General features: G+C 45.8%; 1 protein-coding gene across 8 annotated transcripts in view; it reads right to left on the bottom strand.

Annotated features, from left to right (window-relative positions):
- LOC140388492 (nck-associated protein 5-like) overlaps positions 1-17,987 on the bottom strand; it is a 1,019,364-nt gene that overhangs the window by 436,560 nt on the left and 564,817 nt on the right. The window lies entirely within an intron of this gene.

The following is a 17,987-nucleotide window of genomic DNA, read 5'->3' as shown; positions in this document are numbered from 1 at the left end:
CATAAATTGATCATTTTCTGGTTGGTAAGATGAAACAAGTGGTTTGCCACAGGGATCAACACTGGCACCTCAACTTACAAATTATATAAATGCTTTGTATAAAAGATATGATTGCTAAATTTGTTGATTACACAAAGATAGGTAGGAATCTAAGTTGTGAAGAGGACACAAGGAGGCTACAAAATGACATCTATAGATTAAATGAGTGAGCAAAGGTCTGGCAAATGGAGTATAATATGTAAAATAGCCCATTTTGAATAAATGGAAGAATTAAAAAAACATTATCTGAATGCTGTGTGATTGCAGAACTGTGAGATGGCAGAACTGTGAGATGCAAAGGGATCTGGGTTTCCTAGTACATAAATTGCTAAAGAATACCATTTATTGTGAGGGGAACGGAATACAAGTCGGGAGAAGCAGTGGCATAGCGGTATTGCCATTGGATTAATAATCCAGGAGACGCAGGGTAATGATCTGGGGACCCAGGTTTAAATACCACAAAGGCAAATGGTGAAATTTGAAATCCATAAAAGTCTGGAATTAAAAGTCTAATGATTGACCATTAAACCATTGTTTATTGTTAAGGTATTCAAGTGAGCATGATATGATTACGTGAATCAAAACAGTGTGCATGAGACATGCTGCTCATTTGGAGAGCCAGTGCAAACATAGAATTTACAGTGCAGAAGGAGGCCATTTGGCCCATCGAGTCTGCACCAGCCCTTGGAAAGGGCACCCCACTTAAGCCCACACCTCCACCCTATCCCCGTCACCCAGTAACCCCACCTAGCCCTTTTGGAAACGAAGGGTGCATGGCTAATCCACCTAACCTGCTCATCATTGGACTGTGGGAGGAAACTGGAGCACCCGGAGGAAATCCACACAGACATGGGGAGAATGTGCAGACTCCGCACAGAAAGTGACCCAAGCCAGGAATCGAACCTGGGATCTGGAGCTGTGAAGCAACAGTGCTAACCACTGTGCTCCTGTGTCGCCCTATGATGGCCAAACGTTGCAATGATTCTGTGATATGCTTTGATTATGCAGGGCATTGGTGAGACCACATCTGGAGCACTGTGTACAGTATTGTTCTCATTATTTAAGAGTGTGAATGCATTGGAAGCAGTTCATCAAAGGTATACTGGACTAGTGCCTGGAATGGGCAAGTTGTCTTCTGTGGAATGATTTGATAGGCTGGCTTGTATCCGCTGGAGTTTAGGAGAGTAAGAGGAGACCTGATCGAAACACACAAAGATCCTAAGGGGTCTTGACAGGGTGGATGTGTAAAGGCTGTTGCCTCCTGTGGAAAAATCTATAACTATTGTTTTAAAACGAGCATCATTCATTTAAGACACAGGTGAGGAGAATTTTTTTCTCTCAGATCAAGAATCTTTGGCGGTCTCTTCACAAGAAGTTGGAAGATGAGTCTTTGAATATTTTTAAGGCAGAGCTAGATTAAATAACTTTTTTAAAGATTCTTGATAAGTCAGGGGCTAAAAGGTGACTGAGTATAGGCGGGACTGTGGGGTTGAGGTTACCATCAGATCAGCCATGATCATATTGAATGGTAAAGCAGGTTTGAGGGTAGAAAATCTGATGGAAATCTATGTATCTATCCATCTATGAGCATTGTTTTGCATCTTTGGATTTGTCTATATACATGTTTCTGGAACATACCTCTTCATTCACCTGAGGAAGGAGCAGCGCTCCGAAAGCTAGTTACATCAAAACAAACCTGTTGGACTTTAACAAGGTGTTGTAAGACTTCGTACTCTATCTATCTACACAAGGATAAAGGGGTTTGGATTTGGAAGAAAGAACATGGGGCGGGATTCTCCGACCCCGCGTCGGCCATTCTAACATGCTCTGAGCCGGTGGGACCTCAGCGTTGAAGGGTCGGATGGCGGCCTGTGGGGGTGGAGGGGGGGGTTCGACCCCGGGGGGTGCCTCCGATGTGGCCTGGCCCGCGATCGGGACCCACCGATCGGCGGGCCAGCCTCTCTGTCTCTCTGCCTCCCTTAATCCGCACCGGCCCCTGTACTCCTGCGCCATGTTGGGTCGGGGCCGGCGCGGACAAGGGAGACACGGCGCATGCACGGAAATCGCGCCTGTGGGACTGCGCATGCGCGGGTTCGCGCCGGACCCACTGTGCACGCATGCATCCCTCGGCGCCCATTCCAAGGCCGGATCAGCAGCTGGAGCAGCGTGAACCGCTCCAGTGCCATGCTCGCCCCCTGTAGGGGCCAGAATTGCTGATCCTGTGGCCACGTTGATGCCGGCGGGAAACGCAACGGCATTTCCGACGGCGTCAACACTTAGCCTCAGGATCAGAGAACCCCGCCCAAGATAACAAAATCAGCTGATATAAAAGTAAGGAACTTGGTAAGCAAATTAAAAAGACTTTAACCGGGTTGAGCACCTACTCTCCTTCCAATGCCTGTCCTTCATTGTCCTACAGGGTCGGACTGGCCTTGCCTGGATCCATTCTTCTTTATCCAGTCAAAGCCAGAGAAACAATTGCATTGGCTTCTCTCCCTGCCCTGCCCACACCTCCTAGGGGATTAATCTGGATTTTTGCCAAGGATCTAGCCTTGGCAGTCTCCTATTTATTATCTATATGCTGCCCCTCAATAACACAATTCGAAAACACAAGATCAGGCTACACACAAACTAATGAACCCATCTCTATCTCTTCACCTCTCCACTGCCTCCAATTTGACACTGTTTCTTCTACATCCAGTAACAGTAAAAAGTCTTCCAATCGACTATTTCAAAACAGAAGCCATTGTTTCAGTGCCCATCGCTAACTCAGTTCCCTAGCCATCTACTCCACCACTCTCCTTGGCCATTTTTCAAAAATATGAAATGTTCGCAACCTTGGTACCAGATTGGCCCCATACGAATCCAACCACGTGCCTACTGTATCACCTAGATCATCATAGAACATAGAACATAGAACAATACAGCGCAGTACAGGCCCTTCGGCCCACGATGTTGCACCGAAACAAAAGCCATCTAACCTACACTATGTCATTATCATCCATATGTTTATCCAATAAACTTTTAAATGCCCTCAATGTTGGCGAGTTCACTACTGTAGCAGGTAGGGCATTCCATGGCCTCACTACTCTTTGCGTAAAGAACCTACCTCTGACCTCTGTCCTATATCTATTACCCCTCAGTTTAAAGTTATGTCCCCTCGTGCCATCCATTTCCATCCGCGGGAGAAGGCTCTCACTGTCCACCCTATCCAACCCCCTGATCATTTTGTATGCCTCTATTAAGTCTCCTCTTAACCTTCTTCTCTCCAACGAAAACAACCTCAAGTCCATCAGCCTTGCCTCATAAGATTTTCCCTCCATACCAGGCAACATCCTGGTAAATCTCCTCTGCACCCGCTCCAAAGCCTCCACGTCCTTCCTATAATGCGGTGACCAGAACTGTACGCAATACTCCAAATGCGGCCGTACCAGAGTTCTGTACAGCTGCAACATGACCTCCCGACTCCGAAACTCAATCCCTCTACCAATAAAGGCCAACACTCCATAGGCCTTCTTCACAACCCTATCAACCTGCGTGGCAACTTTCAGGGATCTATGTACATGGACACCTAGATCCCTCTGCTCATCCACACTTTCAAGAACTTTACCATGAGCCAAATATTCCGCATTCCTGTTATTCCTTCCAAAGTGAACCACCTCACACTTCTCTACATTAAACTCCATTTGCCACCTCTCAGCCCAGCTCTGCAGCTTATCTATATCCCTCTGTAACCTGCTACATCCTTCCACACTATTGACAACACCACCGACTTTAGTATCATCTGCAAATTTACTCACCCACCCTTCTGCGCCTTCCTCTAGGTCATTGATAAAAATGACAAACAGCAACGGCCCCAGAACAGATCCTTGTGGTACTCCACTTGTGACTGTACTCCATTCTGAACATATCCCATCAACCACCACCCTCTGTCTTCTTTCAGCTAGCCAATTTCTGATCCACATTTCTAAATCACCCTCAATCCCCAGCCTCCGTATTTTTTGCAATAGCCTACCGTGGGGAACCTTATCAAACGCTTTGCTGAAATCCATATACACCACATCAACTGCTCTACCCTCGTCTACCTGTTCAGTCACCTTCTCAAAGAACTCAATAAGGTTTGTGAGGCATGACCTACCCTTCACAAAGCCATGCTGACTATCCCTGATCATATTATTCCTATCTAGATGATTATAAATCTTGTCTCTTATAATCCCCTCCAAGACTTTACCCACTACAGACGTGAGGCTCACCCGTCTATAGTTGCCGGGGTTGTCTCTGCTCCCCTTTTTGGACAAAGGGACCACATTTGCTGTCCTCCAGTCCTCTGGCACTATTCCTGTAGCCAATGATGACATAAAAATCAAAGCCAAAGGTCCAGCAATCTCTTCCCTGGCCTCCCAGAGAATCCTAGGATAAATCCCATCAGGTCCCGGGGACTTATCTATTTTCAGCCTGTCCAGAATTGCCAACACCTCTTCCCTACGTACCTCAAAGCCATCTATTCTATTAGCTTGGGGCTCAGCATTCTCCTCCACAACATTATCTTTTTCCTGAGTGAATACTGACGAAAAATATTTGTTTAGTATCTCGCCTATCTCTTCAGACTCCACACACAATTTCCCATCCCTGTCCTTGACTGGTCCTACTCTTTCCCTAGTCATTCGCTTATTCCTGACATACCTATAGAAAGCTTTTGGGTTTTCCTTGATTCCTCCTGCCAAATACTTCTCATGTCCCCTCCTTGCTCGTCTTAGCTCTCTCTTTAGATCCTTCCTCGCTGCCTTGTAACTATCCATCGCCCCAACCGAAACTTCACACTTCATCTTCACATAGGCCTCCTTCTTCCTCTTAACAAGAGATTCCACTTCCTTGGTAAACCACGGTTCCCTCGCTCGACGCCTTCCTCCCTGTCTGACCGGTACATACTTATCAAGAACACGCAGTAGCTGATCCTTGAACAAGCCCCACTTATCCAGTGTGCCCAACACTTGCAGCCTACTTCTCCACCTTATCCCCCCCAAGTCACGTCTAATGGCATCATAATTGCCCTTCCCCCAGCTATAACTCTTGCCCTGCGGTGTATACTTATCCCTTTCCATCATTAACGTAAATGTCACCGAATTGTGGTCACTGTCCCCAAAGTGCTCTCCTACCTCCAAATCCAACACCTGGCCTGGTTCATTACCCAAAACCAAATCCAACGTGGCCTCGCCTCTTGTTGGCCTGTCAACATATTGTTTCAGGAAACCCTCCTGCACACACTGTACAAAAAACGACCCATCTATTGTACTCGAACTATATCTTTTCCAGTCAATATTTGGAAAGTTAAAGTCTCCCATAATAACTACCCTGTTACTTTCACTCATATCCAGAATCATCTTCGCCATCCTTTCCTCTACATCCCTAGAACTATTAGGAGGCCTATAAAAAACTCCCAACAAGGTGACCTCTCTTTTCCTGTTTCTAACTTCAGCCCATACTACCTCGGAAGAAGAGTCCCCATCTAGCATCCTCTCCGCCACCGTAATACTGCTCTTGACTAGCAGCGCCACACCTCCCCCTCTTTTGCCTCCTTCTCTGAGCTTACTAAAACACCTAAACCCCGGAACCTGCAACATCCATTCCTGTCCCTGCTCTATCCATGTCTCCGAAATGGCCACAACATCGAAGTCCCAGGTACCAACCCATGCTGCCAGTTCCCCTACCTTGTTTCGTATACTCCTGGCATTGAAGTAGACACACTTCAAACCACCTACCTGAACACTGGCCCCCTCCTGCGACGTCAAATCTGTGCTCCTGACCTCTATACTCTCATTCTCCCTTACCCGAAAACTACAATCCAGGTTCCCATGCCCCTGCTGCATTAGTTTAAACCCCCCCCCAAAGAGCACTAACAAATCTCCCCCCCAGGATATTTGTGCCCCTCAGGTTCAGATGTAGACCATCCTGTCTGTAGAGGTCCCACCTTCCCCAGAAAGAGCCCCAGTTATCCAAAAATCTGAATCCCTCCCGCCTGCACCATCCCTGTAGCCACGTGTTTAAATGCTCTCTCTCCCTATTCCTCATCTCACTATCACGTGGCACGGGCAACAGCCCAGAGATAACAACTGTTTGTTCTAGTTCTGAGCTTCCATCCTAGCTCCCTGAAAGCCTGCCTGACATCCTTGTCCCCTTTCCTACCTATGTCGTTAGTGCCAATGTGGACCACGACTTGGGGCTGCTCCCCCTCCCCCCTAAGGACCCGGAAAACACGATCCGAGACATCACGTACCCTTGCACCTGGGAGGCAACATACCAAACGCGAGTCTCTCACGCTCCCACAAAATCTCCTATCTGTGCCCCTGACTATAGAGTCCCCAATTACTAATGCTCTGCTCCTCTCCCCCCCTTCCCTTCGGAGCAACAGGGACAGACTCCGTGCCAGAGGCCCGTACCCCATGGCTTACCCCTGGTAAGTCCCCCCCCCCCCCACAAGTATCCAAAGCGGTATACTTGTTTCTCAGGGGAACGACCGCAGGGGATCCCTGCACTGACTGCTTTTTCCCAGTCCCTCTTACAGTTACCCACCTATCTCCAATCTTTGGTGTAACTAATTCCCTGAAGCTGCTATCTATGACCCCTTCTGCCTCCCGAATCATCCGAAGTTCTTCCAACTCCAGCTCCAGTTCCCTAACTCTGTCTTGGAGGAGCTGGAGATGGCAGCACTTCCTGCAGGTAAAATCAGCAGGGCCACTAACTGCATCCCTCACCTCAAACATCCTGCAGGAGGAACATTGCACTCCCTTCCCTGCCATTCCTCTAACTTTCTACCAAGATCTGGCTAACAACTAAATTAAATTTTTATAAAAAATAATAATATAATAAAATATGGTACTTACCTCAGACCAATGGGTTTTATTATTAGGTTAGAGGAGGAGGGTGGGTTGGAGACACTACACGTGTAGTGTCTCGGGTTTCCTCTCCACCAGAATTTATTGGTGAGGGTCTTCCCAGACGTCCGCGGGTCGACTTCCTGTTCCCGCCTAAAAAACTAATTTTAAAAAAAGAAAAATTCTCAGCTCCTGCTGAAATTGACTAACCAGCCAGCTCCACTCCCGCCGAAATCGACTGGCCTGCCCCTGCAAAGACAAGTGCTTTTAAAGGTTGACTTACCTCCCAGCAACCTCCTTCCGCAATGCTCCCGCTGAAACTGACTCACCAGCTGTTCTCACGCCAAAATCGATTGGCCTGCCCCTGCAAAGACAAGTGCTTTTAAAGGTTGACTTACCTCCCAGCAACCTCCTTCCGCAATGCTCCTGCTGAAACTGACTCACCAGCTGTTCTCACGCCGAAATCGACTGGCCTGCCCCTGCAAAGACAAGTGCTTTTAAAGGTTGACTTACCTCCCAGCAACCTCCTTCCGCAATGCTCCCGCTGAAACTGACTCACCAGCTGTTCTCACGCCGAAATCGACTCGCCTTGGTAACATTTTCGAAATCGACTCAACATTCACCTTGGTAACATTTTCCAAGTCTCAGCTCACCTACTGCTGCAACCATCATTCAAACCATCATGACTCCAATGTTCACCTTGTAAGCCTCCCAGCTTACATAAACCAGAGCTCATCCGAAATTCTGTTCCCATATCCCAACTTGTACCAAGACACGTTCACCCATCACTCCTGTGCTTGCTGGTCTACACCCAGCCCGGCAACTCCTCAGTTTTAAAATTCTCATCCGTCATGATATGCAAACATGCAGACAATGATATACAGACAGGCAGCTAATGAACACAGAGAGCCTGGATAATTGGGGCTCATTCTGGGGTTGGTGGGACCTCTACAAACGGGATGATCTACACCTGAAACAGAGGGATACTAATATCCTGGGGGGGAAATTTGCTAATGCTCTTCGGGATGGTTTAAACTAATTCAGCAGGGGGATGGGAACCTGAATTGTAGTTCCAGTGTACAGGAGGTTGAGAGTAGTGAGGTCATGAGTAAGGTTTCAAAGTTGCAGGAGTGTACCGGCAGGCAGGAAAGTGGTTTAAAGTGTGTCTACTTCAACGCCAGGAGCATCTGGAATAATTCATAGAATTTACAGTGCAGAAGGAGGCCATTCGGCCCATCGAGTCTGCACCGGCTCTTGGAAAGAGCACCCTACCCAACCACACACTTCCACCCTATCCCCATAACCCAGTAACCCCACCCAACACTAAGGACAATTTTGGACACGAAGGGCAATTTATCATGGCCAATCCACCTAACCTGCACATCTTTGGACTGTGGGAGGAAAACGGAGCACCCGGAGGAAACCCACGCACACACGGGAAGAAAGTGCAGACTCCACACAGACAGTGACCCAAGCCGGGAATCGAACCTGGGACACTGGAGCTGTGAAGCAATTGTGCTAATCACTATGCTACCGTGCTGCCCAAATAAGGTGGGTGAACTTGCAGCTTGGGTTGGTACCTGGGACTTCGATGTTGTGGCCATTTCGGAGACATGGATAGAGCAGGGACAGGAATGGTTGTTGCAGGTTCCGGGGTTTAGAAGTTTCAGTAAGCTCAGGGAAGGTGGTAAAAGAGGGGGAGGTGTGGCATTGTTAGTCAAGTACAGTATTACGGTGGCAGAAAGGACGTTGGATGAGGACTCGTCTAGTGAGGTAGTATGGGCTGAGGTTAGAAACAGGAAAGGAGAGGTCACCCTGTTGGGAGTTTTCTATAGGCCTCCGAAAAGTTCCAGAGATGTAGAGGAAAGGATTGCAAAGATGATTCTGGATCAGAGCGAAAGTAACAGAGTTATGGGGGACTTTAACTTTCCAAGTTAAAATGCTATAGTTTGAGGACTTTAGATGGGTTAGTTTTTGTCCAATGTGTGCAGGAGGGTTTCCTGACACAGTATGGAGATAGGCCAATACGAGGCGAGGCCACATTGGATTTGGTACTGGGTAATGAATCAGGCCAGGTGTAAGATTTGGAGGTAGGTGAGCACTTTGGTAATAGTGACCACAATTCGGTTACGTTTACTTTAGCGATGGAAAGGGATAGGTATTTACCGCAGGGCAAGAGTTATAGCTGGGGGAAAGGCAATTATGATGCAATTAGGCAAGACTTAGGATGCATAGGATGGGGAGGGAAACTGCAGGGGATGGGCACAATTGAAATGTGGAGCTTGTTTAAGGAACAGCTACTGCGTGTCCTTGATAAGTATGTACCTGTCAGGCAGGGAGGAAGTGGTCGAGCGAGGGAACAGTGGTTTACAAAAGTAGTTGAATCATTTGTCAAGAGGAAGAAGGAGGCTTATGTAAAGATGAGACATGAAGGTTCAGTTACAGCACTTGAGAGTTACAAATTAGCCAGGAAGGACCGAACGAGAGAGCTATGAAGAGCCAGGAGGGGACATGAGAAGTCTTTGGCAGGTAGGATCAAGGATAACCCTAAAGCTTTCTACAGGTATGTCAGGAATAAAAGAATGACTAGGGTAAGAGTAGGGCCAGTGAAGGACAGTAGTGGGAAGTTGTGCGTGGAGTCCAAGGAGATAGGAGAGGCGATAATTGAATATTGTTCGTCAGTATTCACACAGGAAAAAGACAATGTTGTCGAGGAGAATACTGAGACACAGGCTACTCTACTCGACGGGATTGAGATAAATAAGGAGGAGGTGTTAGCAATTCTGGAAAGTGTGAAAATAGATAAGTCCCCTGGACCGGATGGGATTTATCCTAGGATTCTCTGGGAAGCGAGGGAGGAGATTGCAGAGCCTTTGGCTTTGATCTTTATGTCATCATTGTCTACAGGAATCGTGTCAGAAGACTGGAGGATAGCAAATGTTGTCCCCTTGTTCATTAAGGGGAGTAGAGACAACCCTGGAAACTATAGACCAGTGAGCCTTACTTCTGTTGTGGGCAAAGTCTTGGAAAGGATAAGAGATAGGATTTATAATCATCTGGAAAGCAATATTTGATTAGGGATAGTCAACACGGTTTTGTGAAGGGTAGGTCGTGCCTCTCAAACCTTATTGAGTTCTTTGAGAAGGTGACCAAACAGGTGGACGAGGGTAAAGCAGTTGATGTGGTGTAGATGGAATTCAGTAAATCGTTTGATAAGGTTCCCCACGGTAGGCTATTATAGAAAATACGGAGGCATGGGATTGAGGGTGATTTAGCGGTTTGGATCAGAAGGCTAAGTGTGGTGGTTGATGGGAAATGTTCAGCCTGGAGTTCAGTTACTAGTGGTGTACCACAAGGATCTGTTTTGGGGCCAGTGCTGTTTGTTATTTTTATAAATGACCTGGAGGAGGGCATAGAAGGATGGGTGAGTAAATTTGCGGATGACACTAAAGTCGGTGGAGTTGTGGACAGTGCGGAAGGATGTTACAAGTTACAGAGGGACATAGATAAGCTGCAGCGCTGGGCTGAGAGGTGGCAAATGGAGTTTAATGCAGAAAAGTCTGAGGTGATTCATTTTGGAAGGAGTAACAGGATTACAGAGTACTGGGCTAATGGTAAGTTTCTTGGTAGTGTGGATGAGCAGAGAGAACTCGGTGTCCATGTACATAGATCCCTGAAAGTTGCCACCCAGGTTGATAGGGTTGTTAAGAAGGCGTACGGTGTGTTAGCTTTATTGGTAGAGGGATTGAGTTTCGGAGCCATGAGGTCATGTTGCAGCTGTACACAACTCTGGTGCAGCCGCATTTGGTGTATTGCGTGCAGTTCTGGTCACTGTACAAAAGAGCAAATATCTGAGATTTGTAGTGTTAGAGGAGGTTACAGCGTTCGGGAGGGGTGAAACCATAGAGAAATTTGAAGATGGGGATTCTTGTGTTATGTACTCCGGGATAACACAGGCTGCAACTGGATGCAGCTTTAATCAAAAGATACTCCAGACCTTGAAGTTAGTTCAATCTGATTTATTGAACCAGTCGCACAGTTAGCACACTTCTCTATGAGTTCGACTCTCTGCTAACCTAAGTGTGGTACTCTGTCTGACTGAACCAGAGTAGCTCTTAGACACGTGCTGGAGGTGTAATACTGTAAATACACCCTGACTCACTCTGTAGATGCTAATCAGTGGAAAGAGTGTGAGCGCCTCGTGCCTTTTATAGTGAGATACCACCCCCGAGTGTCCTGCCTGCTCATTGGTCATGTCCTGTTCTCTGTGTTCGTTAGCTGCCTGTCTGTGCCTGTCTGTATATCACTATCTGCATGTCTGCATATTATGACATCTTCCCCTTTTTAAAAATGTTTTGTTGGCATATGGGAACGTACTTACATGTGGTGGCATATATTAACATATTTACAAGCGGTGGCATATGTGAACGTATTTACATGTGAAGACAGCTGTCTAATGTGAGAAATCCCTGAGTGTCCTGCCTGTTCATTGGTCATGTCCTGTTAAATAGAATAGAACATTACAGCGCAGTACAGGCCCTTCGGCGTTCGATGTTGCACCGACCTGTGAAACCAATCTAAAGCCCATCTACACTATTCCATTATCATCCATATGTTTATCCAATGACCATTTAAATGCCCTTAATGTTGGCGAGTCCACTACTGTTGCAGACGGGGCATTCCACGCCCTTACTACTCTCAGTAAAGAACCTACCTCTGACATCTGTCTTATATCTATCTCCCCTCAATTTTAAGCTATGTCCCCTCGTGTTAGCCATCACCATCCGAGGAAAAAGGCTCTCACTGTCCACCCTATCTAATTCTCTGATCATCTAGTATGCCTCAATTAAGTCACCTCTTAACCTTCCTCTCTCTAACGAAAACAGCCTCAAGTCCCTCAGCCTTTCCTCATAAGATCTTCCCTCCATACCAGGCAACATTCTGGTAAATCTCCTCTGCACCCTTTCCAATGCTTCCACATCCTTCCTATAATGCGGCGACCAGAATTGAACGCAATACTCCAAATGCGGCCGCACCAGAGTTTTGTACAGCTGCAACATGACCTCATGGCTTCGAAACTCAATCCCCCTACCAATAAAAGCTAACACACCGTATGCCTTCTTAACAACCCTCTCAACCTGAATGGCAACTTTCAGGGATCTATGTACATGGACACCGATACCTCTCTGCTCATCCACATTACCAAGAATCTTACCATTAGCCCAGTACTCTGTCTTCCTGTTATTCCTTCCAAAATGAATCACCTCACACTTTTCTGCATTAAACTCCATTTGCCACCTCTCAGCCCAGCGCTGCAGCTTATCTATGACCCTCTGTAACTTGTAACATCCTTCCGCACTGTCCACAACTCCACCAACTTTAGTGTCATCTGCAAATTTACTCACCCATCCTTCTACGCCCTTCTCCAGGTAATTTATAAAAATGACAAACAGCAGTGGCCCCAAAACAGATCCTTGTGGTACACCATTAGTAACTGGACTCCAGTCTGAACACTTCCCATCAACCACCACCCTTTGTCTTCTTCCAGCTAGCCAATTTCTGATCCAAACTGCAAAATCTCCCGGAATCCCATGCTTCCGTATTTCCTGCAGTAGCCTACCGTGGGGAACCTTATCAAACGCTTTACTGAAATCCATATACACCACATCAACCGCTTTACCCTCATCCACCTGTTTGGTCACCTTCTCAAAGAACTCAATAAGGTTTGTGAGGCACGACCTACCCTTCACAAAACCGTGTTGACTATGATTAATCAAATTATTCCTTTCCAGATGATTATACACCCTATCTCTTATAAACCTTTCCAAGATTTTGCCCACAACAGAAGTAAGGCTCACTGGTCTATAGTTATCGGGGTTGTCTCTATTCCCCTTCTTGAACAAGGGGACAACATTTGCTAACCTCCAGTCTTCGGGGTTCGGGCACTATTCCTGTTGACAAAGATGACTGAAAGATCAAAGCCAAAGGCTCAGTAATCTCCTCCCTAGCTTCCCAGAGAATCCTAGGATAAATCCCATCTGGCCCAGGGGACTTATCTATTTTCACCTTTTCCAGAATTGTTAACACCTCCTCCTTATGAACCTCAAGCCCTTATTGAGTTGGATGATCAGCCGTGATCGTGATGAATGGCGGAGCAGGTTCGAAGGGCCTAAAGGCCTCCTCCTGCTCCTCTCTTCTATGTATCTATCTTCCAGCCAATTGTCGATAGGATTTCCCCATTGTAACCACCCCACGCTGCCGCTGGCAGGGATATGCTGCCAGTGGGAAAATTGAATTACACTCGAGCTTTTCTTCTGCTATTACATCAGATTTCTGTGACACCTTAATAATGTTATATGGAATTCCTGCTATAATGCATCCTTTTTCTCTGCTACTTGCAATAACAGATTGTCAATCCAGTTAGGAATCCTCAAGTTCCCTTGGGCTTAATGCATGCATTATATTTTCCATGTAGTTCAGTTTAAATGGATTGTTTATGTCCTGAGAAATGCATTTTGTTGGAAGCCATTCTTGATAGTGTACTATTTAAGCTTAATGGTGTATCCGTGCACACTATCTTTAAGGATTCATAAGTTAATATCACTAGAAGTGCAGCATTATGAAAAGATACAAGTAGAGCAGCATAAGAACAACAAAAAACTAAGTGGCTTTGAAAACAATTATTCCTATACTTAGATGCAAAAGCCTTCAGTAAATGCTCAAAAATGTAAATAATCAAAGTCCATTAGTCCCAACAATACTTTCACAAAGCTATTTTAAAAATGCCTTTCTTGCTATCAGTGCTGTCATTCAAAATACTCTGTATTGATTGAGAAGTATGTCCTCTCAGTTAAATTTCAGTACTATGCAGAACAGATTTGGGACTTAAAAGCTCAATAATATCCTGCTAATTAGCATGAATATACTTTCATCCATAATTCATTCTCAAGGTCACTAATGTGCTAGTTTGCTTATCAGAACACTTCAAGGGCCATGGAGTGATCGGCTGATCAGTGATGGCTCAGTCACCAAGCTAAAATGCATAATGATTTAGCCTGAGGGACGGTGAGTTGCATTTTTACTCGCTCAAGTCAAAGCAAAATATACACCACCATATTTGAAAAAGTGTGAATCATGTATTACTTGCTCAACCAAACTAAGCCTGGTAATTGTGTCAATTCATGAGCTAAGCAAGCTGATGCACTTCCTATTTTGCATAAAAGACTTGTTCTGTTCAAAAGGCTAACATACAAAACACTCATTCCAGGTTAAGCAGTGTTTCACTTGCACCTATTTCAATTTGGTCTATTGCATTTGCTGCTCCCAATGTGATCTCTATATCAGAGAGACCAAACGTAGACTGGGTGATCGCTTTGCTGAGCACCTCCGGTCTGTGCGCATTCAGGACCCCTGACCTTCCCGTTGCTTGCCATTTTAACACAAGATCCAGCTCCCAACCCCACGTGTCTGTCCTTGGCCTGCTGCAATGTTCCAGTGAAGCTCAACGCAAACTGGAGGAGCAACATCTCATCTTCCTGTTAGGCATGCTACAGCTTTCCGGTCGCAACATTGAATTCAACAACTTCAGCTGATTAGCTCTAGGCCACCTCGGCCCCTTTGTTTTCTTGCCATTTCATTTTAACTGTCTTTTACATTATTTATTTCTTCTATTTCTTTATATTTATATATTCTCTCAGGCGACTGCCATTATCACTCTTTTCCCTTGGTTTCTGTGGCTATTAGCACGGTTTTCCCTTGGTTTCTGTGGCTAGGACTCATCTTTCATTCCCTCACCCCGTAGTATAAATATCTCCCACTTTCTATGTCTTTTAGTTTTGACAAAGGGTCATCTGGACTCGAAACGTTAGCTCTTTTCTCTCCCTACAGATGCTGCCAGACCTGCTGAGATGTTCCAGCATTTTCTCTTTTGACACTTTGTTAAACATCTGAGGAACAAAACATTATTCTGTTGACAATGGAAGGCGGATAATTATTGCTTCCTTCATTCATTTAACAAGCACACAGCTCTAATGTAGTGTTTAACCAGCACTATTATTTTTGAACTGTGTACTAATCATGCATGTAGGAAATTTTTCTCAACTTGACAATTGTAATATAATTCAATACCACCCCCGAAATAGTAAGATAAGATTGGCAGGGGGATAGCAAATATGTTAAAACTGCTGCTTCAATTTAACTATTACTCACCATTCTTGTTCATTTAGCATTTAAATTATAATCAATTAGTCAAACATTAATAAGTTAATCCATTATCTCATTCAAACACAAAGTAAAATATCTATTTCAAACTTGACAGTTTTTCACATATGCAAATAATTAACTTCTAATCTCCTTTTGCATCTAATTCCAAAAGGGAAATAGTGAACTGGTATTATTATGCTTCGAAAAATGCAACACATAAACAGCAGCATTATCTTGGAAAAATTGATCTCGTGTTGCTGGCTTCTTTGTATCAATTGTGTAAATTCTATTGTATAAAATTGTACAAAAATTGTTTAATTTTTCCTCATTTTCTTCACCACACCTACAATTGTGTAAATTGTATAAAAATTGCAGCAACAAACAAATATTGTGATATCGCCTAATACTTATATGAATGGGCTGTAAACTTGGGGCACAATTTAATCACTGCATTGTGCTCATCACGGCCAAATATGGTGGGAATATCATTGGGGGGGTGGGAAGAGAACACCCCTCAGAGGGTTGGATTTGGTCGAGGGACTGGTGCATTCCCGGTTGGGGGTCACACCTAGGCCAAGGGGCTTTGCATCTGCGAGGCCTTCAAGCCACCTTTAAATATTGTGGAGACCCATAACAGGAGCAATTACAGCTACTGCCTGTCTGCCCTACCAAACACTTCCGGGTAAGAGCCCTCCTCTTGTTTCTATGCTAAAGGTCACGTTAACTCCCTTTGACTGTGAGTAGCCTCTACCTTCACTGCTGAAAGCTACTGCTAATGAGGAAATGGCCTTGTTTGTTGTGGGAACACTTCACAGCTATCAAGTGGCTTCTCGTGGGCACACGTGCCATGCCTCAGACGACAATTGTTCCATCGTATTTCAAACAAACTTTGAAGCCTGAACAGTTTGCCTTAACTCTATAAGCATCAGCTCCATAAAGGCAGCAGCCAACAATCAAACACCAAGAGCTGGTCTTCAGTACTGGGGATATCCTCGCGACCATAGGGCAAGGGTGTAGACCAGGTGTGGGCACCTGAGCACGGTCTCACTAATGTTCCTGGCAGGGATCTGGGGGCTGGAGGCTCCTGCTATGGCCGGGAATGAGTGTGCAGAGCGAGGTTTTCCAGCACAGCTGGCTTGGTGGATGGTACTCTGAGAGAAGGCAGGTCACACAAGGGTGGGGGATGCTTGGTGGATTTGATGGTCCTCGGATGGAAGCCCAACTGATTGCTGGTGTCTTTTTTTCTCATGTTCCTTAGATGCAACCGGATCATACCAGGCCTCCACTGAAGACTTGAGCAGCATATCATGAGCTACAGCCCACAAGTGCATCCATGAAGTCACGGATGCCCTGTATGCCCGGGCATCAGACTATATCAACTTTGACCTGGACCAAGTGTAGCCACTTAAAATGGCTAACGCCCGATTTAAAATGGTCAACGGCAAAGGCTGATGGGAAAGTCAGCCAACAGGGCAAAAACAAGCAGCTGCAGGTTGACTGTGTATTTACTTCTGGAAAGGCCAGACAAGATCGATACCAGCAACCATCACCATAACAAAACACCAGCCATCTGCATACTAATGAGCAATCCCCGGGAACAAAAAGCAACATTTAGACACACAAAGCAAAACCAGACTCTTCGCGCCAGCAGAAGCCGACACAAAAGGAGGTGAACAACCACCTCAAGACCGCCCATCGATCAGGGAACCGCTCCAGCATTGGAGAAAATCGAACCAAGTGATTGGGACAAAGTCCCAAACACTTGGGACCAGGGTCAGGGTCCGCCCCGAAAGGCGGGAAGCCCCTGGGGACTATAAGAATTGAGCCCCAAGTTCAAGGCGCTCTCTTCCACCTCTCTTCAACCGCTTCCAGCTCTCTTAACTCTTCAACAGCCGCTCAAAAACTGTAAGTCTTACTTCAATGCTCGCTACAAGATAGGCGCTCCTAGCTACCAATCTGTACCAACTTCGAATCCCGCAGGCTCAGAACCCGAACGAAAGGCCATTCGTTTCCCTGACCTGGTGGGCCAGTTCCAAGTTAAGTATTGGCCTGTTAGCTGTAGAAGTAGCTTAGACGTAGAATTTGTACATGAGTAGTGATTACTGTGTATAATAAATGTGCTTTGATTTAAATCTTACTAAGCGGTGTATTGGATTATTGATCATTACTCGGACTTGAACCACGTGGCGGTATCATAAAGATACCTGGCGACTCAATAGCAAAGGTGATAAAACAGAGCTATTAAACTAAGGCAAAGTTAGCAACACAAGCCCACCAAGATGCACAAGCTGCAGGATTCTCCACCACTGCCTGGTTGCCAGGGGGTAATAGGGGGCATGCATGTTGTCTTGCACGCATTGGCACATCAGGGAGTGGCCTTCAGTAACAGGAAGGGGTTCCACTCCCTAAATGTTCAATTCATGTGCAACCACCACCTCTGTATCATGCACGCGTGTGCACACTTCCCAGGGAACGTGCATGACGGCCACATCCTGGGGCACTCGGAGATCCCCGGCGTCTTTGAGGACCACCCCAGGAAGACGGGTTGGTTCTTGGGGGATAAGAGGTACCTGCTGATGATGCTAGTGCAGAGGCCTGAGACCGAGGCTGAGACCCGGTATAACGAGACATATGTTGCCACCCATTTTTAAAAAATTTAAATATTTTTATTCTCCTCCTTTTTCACATTTTCTCCCAAACTTACACCCAACAATAAATAATAATCAGTAACAAATGCAATGTCAATCCCCATATCAATAACAACAATCCCATCCTCCCACCAAACCCCCAAACATTAGCCCGCATGTTCACATAAACAAATAACAAAAAGGAATCAGGAATCACCAATAGTCACCATTAACACATACACTTGCC

This window comes from Scyliorhinus torazame, chromosome 2 (genome assembly GCF_047496885.1).
Source record: "Scyliorhinus torazame isolate Kashiwa2021f chromosome 2, sScyTor2.1, whole genome shotgun sequence".
Classification (NCBI taxonomy): Eukaryota; Metazoa; Chordata; class Chondrichthyes; order Carcharhiniformes; family Scyliorhinidae; genus Scyliorhinus; species Scyliorhinus torazame.
This window is presented reverse-complemented; position numbering and strand designations above follow the sequence as displayed.